This window comes from Myotis yumanensis, unplaced genomic scaffold (assembly GCF_028538775.1).
Source record: "Myotis yumanensis isolate MYYU_CA2020_CCGP unplaced genomic scaffold, mMyoYum1.0.hap1 SCAF_1, whole genome shotgun sequence".
Lineage (NCBI taxonomy): Eukaryota > Metazoa > Chordata > Mammalia > Chiroptera > Vespertilionidae > Myotis > Myotis yumanensis.
The window spans coordinates 17,552,164-17,557,592 of record NW_027223752.1 but is presented as its reverse complement, the minus strand read 5'-3'; the positions used below and the strand labels follow the sequence as shown (position 1 = coordinate 17,557,592).

The 5,429-nt window shown below is 45.6% G+C and overlaps 1 long non-coding RNA gene across 1 annotated transcript; it reads left to right on the top strand.

Annotated features, from left to right (window-relative positions):
• Positions 1-961: 961 nt before the first annotated feature.
• On the top strand, positions 962-5,081 carry LOC139001935 (uncharacterized). Its single transcript, XR_011470115.1, has 4 exons — positions 962-1,063; positions 1,609-1,667; positions 3,227-3,266; positions 4,883-5,081. It is a non-coding gene; the product is annotated as an uncharacterized lncRNA (long non-coding RNA).
• Positions 5,082-5,429: the final 348 nt, after the last annotated feature.

Genomic DNA, 5,429 nt, shown 5'->3' with positions numbered 1-5,429 from the left:
CTGATAGAGACTGAAGGCTGGCTAATGTCTGCAAAAGGGTGTGGCAATAGCACATTAAACTTTCGTCCAACTTTAAGTCTCAGAGCAAACTCTTGGCCCAGTTACCACTTTGGCTCACTGCCAGGGACAGCTCTCAGCAAAGGCTCCTGTTTTTGCAACGGTACAAATGACGTCAGTTACTCGAGTCCTTCACTTCATACCACATAAGGTTCAAGTCTTGGCTGTGTCTGGAACTGGCCATGTGGCCTTGGACATGTCACATACACCCTTCCCTACCCCTACCCCCCACCTTTGCTCTGGCTCCAAGAACTGCATCTAGGAGTGGGGAAGACCACTCCTGATCTGAAGATGGGCCTAGACAAGCTGAGCTGCAGGGACCCGAGGCTGGGAGAGGCAGCCCTATGGCTTCTCTGAGGTTCCATGTGGCACTCATGTCAGCAGAATGCCCGAATCAGGGGCCCAGGCCTCAGCTCTCCCTGCCTTGATCAGCTCAGCCCGGTCAATCTCACTGCTCCAAACTCCCCAAAGGCAGGGCCACATTAAGACTTTCTGAGGGCCCAGCCAGTGTGGCTCAGTGGTTGAGCGTTCGACCTATGAACCAGGGGGTCATAGGTCCCCAATGTGGTGCGCGTGGGAGGCAGCTGATCAATGATTCTCCCTCATCATTGATGTTTCTATCTCTCCCTCTTCCTTCATCTCTAAAATCAATAAAAATATATTTAAAAAAAAAAAAGACTGTGTGTGGGCCACACAGTCAGCTTTCCTTTTCCCACAAGTCAGACACAATTAAAACGACACTGGAGATACCATAGTCCAGCTGAGTTTTGATTTTGTTTTTCATGACTATTATTTTGATGGTGTTTTTACTGTATTACATATAAAAATCCTTCTAAAATATTTTGTTTTTCTTCATTTATTTTGGGTCCCCTGTTTGTTGTCATCTTCAGCACTTGCTGGGCCTCCTTCTGTAGGACTCAGGAGGCAAGTGATGTTTATCTGAAAGTGCCTTGAAAGTTGCGAGTCCCTGTATCCGCGGGAGCAGAGCCCCTTCCTGCCCACATGGGTAGGTACTAAACTTCCCCTTACACGTGGTCGCAAAGGAGCCAGGGCTTGGAGTTGCAGCATCTTTCCTGGTGCCTGTGATGCTTGGAGGAGGCAGGAAGTCTTGCAAGCTGCAGAGTGTGGGGGTGAGGGTGTGACAAAGGGCGCTGGGGACCAAGAATGGAGAGGCTGAGCTGGGCTGAAAGCCAACAGGGAGGGGCCTATGGAAAATGCCAGCTGTGCCATCCCTTGGGCTCTGGGTGAGGCGGAACATGTGGAATGAGCCTAGGTGTGTCCTGGTGCAGGGCCTCGGAGTGACTGGCAGGGACAGTGGCTTGGTGGGCTGGGGGCTGGGGGCTGGGCACCTTCCAGCTTTCCTTCTGGTGTCCCAGTGGTGGCAGTGACGCAGAATAGTTGAAAAACACGCTATGTGGAGCCAGATTGCCCAGCTTCAAATCTGGGCTCCATCATGCAATGGCTCCATGAACTTGGAAAAATTACTTAATGTTTCTGAGACAGGAATTGGTCCAAACTGGAAGAAAATTTCAAAAACCTCTTGTTTTACAGAGGATGCTGCTGAGGTCGTGGGTAGGGAAGGAGCTCACCAAGAACCCAGCTAGTAGCAGGTGAGCTGGAGCCTGAACCAAGGACTTCTGATTCCCATCTGAGTACTTCATCCATTACATCATATACAAATAGCATCTACCCACTAATTACCCCGATTTAACCATTCAACCATCTACAAATTCACTGATTCCTCCACTTATCTATCTATATACCTCATCCTATTCATTCATACCACTGGTGACAACCAGGAATCTCATGAATCCATCTATCATCCATCATCTATCTATCCATCCATCCCTCTATCCAACTATTCCTTATCCACCCATTTACCCACCATCCTATCCATCATCTATCTATTCACTTACCCATCTTTCCATCCAACCACCACTACATCCATCAACTCAGGGGAATGACTGTTGGGTATATAACAAGAAGTGTTTGTCATAGGGTATGAGAAGCTGCAATTATTACTATTAAACCTCTTGTTTCTAATTCAATTCAAAGTAGTACTGAATTGCTATTAAGTTCACAGCATTGTGCTAAGTACTGCTGGGTAGGGGTAAGGATTTAAGAAAAATACATATAACATTTCATCCTAAAGAAATATGACAACTAAAGGCAATTCAAGACCCTGGATTGGATCTTGGACTGGGAAAACAAAAAACAAAAAACCTATAAAGGACATTATTGAGACAATTAATGAAATTCTAAAATGCTTAATTTCCTAAATTTTTAAACTTTTTTAAAAAGGAAATTCCCACTGAAGTATTTAGGGTTAAAGGGGTATGATATCTCTGACTTACTTGCAAACGATTTCAGAAAAAAATTTTGGTATATCTCTATATATAAAAGCCTAAGTGACTGTTACAACTGGTCAACCGAACAACCTGTGGACCAGTGGCTATGACAACGCACTGATCACCAGGGGGCAGACGCTCAATGCAGGAGCTGCCCCCTGGTGGTCAGTATGCTCCCACAACCAACGTTCCATGGGCAGCCAACCTCCCGTGGTCCCTCCCCCGGCTGGCCAGCCCCAATCGCCAATTACTGGCCAGGCTGAGGGACCCCACCTGCGCACGAATTCATGCACCGGGCCTCTAGTATATGTATATCTATCTATCTACCTACCTATCTATCTATCTATCATCTATAATGTATATATAAACATGGCAATATATAATTGTGATGGGTTATGAAAATTGATTGTTTTTTGAGAATCAAGGTATAAGGATTGAAGTTTTCAAAATTACTTTTGGTTGCTAGATTGTCTTTGAGTGCAACTTCATGCAGAGACTGATTCACATGGAGCCCTGCGTTTTATTCAGGTTACAGATGTGTAACTACTCCCCACCAATTAGCAAAGAGGAGAATGGGGAGGGGGTTGGCTGGAGAAGGTCTGCCTCCAATAGTCATTGGGAAGATGTTGGAGGTAGAGCTTGAGGTGTGAGTGGCAGCTGAGTAGAGGAAGAGGAAGCCATGGAAACCCAGGTGAGAAAGGGGAAAGGCACAGAGAAGATGGCTATTTATAGAGCATTGTATTAGGCTCTTTTACATACCTTTATTTCACTTAATCCATACAAATCCCTGCTAACTACTTCTTATTAATTATATTTTACAGATAAGGAAACGGAGTCCCAGAGAGATTGTCCATACCACTGGTAAGTGGCAGAACCAGGAATCTCATGAGTCCAAAGACCTGCGATGCCTCAGGAAAGAACATGGCTCGAGAAGATGTAGGGAGAGATGAGATGGGGGTGGGCCAGAACAGAAAGACCTCAAATGCTAGGACTGAGAGCCCAGACTTTACCAACATAGATTCCCAGAAACCTACCATCAGGGAAGGAGCCTGGTGGATGTAGAATGTTAACAATTGGGGCCAGGGGTTCACAATGTTATTCAGCCACAACAGGAGCGATGACAAAGAAGGCCCTCTTAGAGAACCCAGTGGGCAGACCCTGGAGCCTGATTGGTTCTCTTCAGGGTAGGAACTGTGTTTCACACCATAGCACCAGGCATTTAAATTTGGAGAGAAGGATTTGTGATTCTGTGTGGGCAGACTCCAATTGTGAACTTGCCAGCTGCTGCTTCCTGTTCTCTCCTGCCACAGGATGGAGGAAAGAGGCCCCCTCCTTTCCGCCTTGCAGAATGGATGATGACTGGATGCACACCAGCTGTTCAGTGCACCCAGCCTCCCTCTTCTTGGTGACTTGGACTGCAGCCCTGCCCACCTGGCCAGTCCTGATTCCATACCAGACCCTTCCTGAGTGGGCAGAGGGGCTCAACATGTGACACAAAGGGCCAAGACAAGGCTGAGGTCTGGAGGAATGGCTCAAGGGCAGGATGAGGGAAGCAGTGAAAGCCAGAAAAAAGTCATTTGGGATTTCAGCAAAATAGAAGTAGAATTTTTCTCACTAGGCCAGGGGTCTATTCTTTCTGTTCCCTGGAGGTGGACTATGATGAGGCCTTATAGGATAGCTGAGCCACAAGATGGAAAGAGCCTGGATCTCTGAAGGACAGCTGACCAACCACCCTGAATACATACCCAGGACTAGTGTGAGCAAAAATAACTTCAGTTGCAGTGATTTGTTACATGTTGGGGCCTATTTGTTATAGCAGTTAGCCTATGCTAACTAACACACAGACTGAATAATCCAAATGTCATGCAAAGAACACCCTATTTCTAATTCTAGCACCAATTCACTCTGTCATCTTGGACCAGTCACTTTTCTGGATCTCAATTCCATCATCTGTGAGAAGAGAGGATCAGTTAGGTGATTTCCAAAGTCCCTTCTATTTTCTGAAAAGTGGACAGAATAGAATTCTACCACATATTTGACAAAATACCATCAAATACCCTTACTTTACTGATAATATGGTAAAATAGAAACTCATAAATTATAGGCAGAGGTGGGTCACAGCAGGTTGATGCTCAAGGAGCATAGATTAGTGGTAGATCAATAACAACCCAGAAAGGACATCTATAGTGACATATTATGGGGCTCTTTTAAAGTCAACAATTTGGATAAGTACACAGAAAGGAAGCTGAATAAAGATATGGGAAACACAAACTGGGAAAGCTGGCTCAGAAATGAATGAGAGACTCATGGCTCAAAATAGTCTCTATAAGGTAAGATGTTAGGACAAAGGCAACACAGGGAAATGAACTAAGATAAATTCAAGTCCTGCAAAACTCGAGGGTGGAGGGAGCTTGTTTTGGCAACAGACCTTAGCAACAGGCTAGGCAAAAGTGACCTGGACATTTTTGTTGACACAGGTTCTCTTGGAGCCAATACTCTTGGAGTCCTGGCTGCTGGAACCTGATGGCACCTGAAGCTGCACCAAACAGTCACACATGGGGAAGGAGGTGATTCTCCTGAAGGTCAGGCCATACCTGGTGTCTCCTGTGCTATTTAGGGGCCACTACTGCTTTAGAAGAGAGGTCAGAAAACTCTTTCTGTAAAGGGCCAGGTAGTCTAGGTGAGCTTCCATTTCAATAATAAACAGTAATAAACAAATAAGTGTTCTAATAAAACTTTATTTATAAAAACAAGTAATGGGCCAGCTTTGGTCCTTGGACTGTAGTTTGCCAACCCCTACTTTAGGAAAAAAGACAGACACAAATGACTGGTATGGTGAGGATTCTGGAGGTCAGGGGCCTGCCTGAATGGATTGGGTGGAATCAAGTGTGGAGAGTAAGGCATGCTCACTCAGTGGTTGCAGAGGGATAGCCCCAATGACTGCAGTTACAAAAAGGCTATTTTCATTCATGCCAAAGAAGGCCCCATAAAACAACCAAGGGATGATTCTGTGTCATCAGAGGT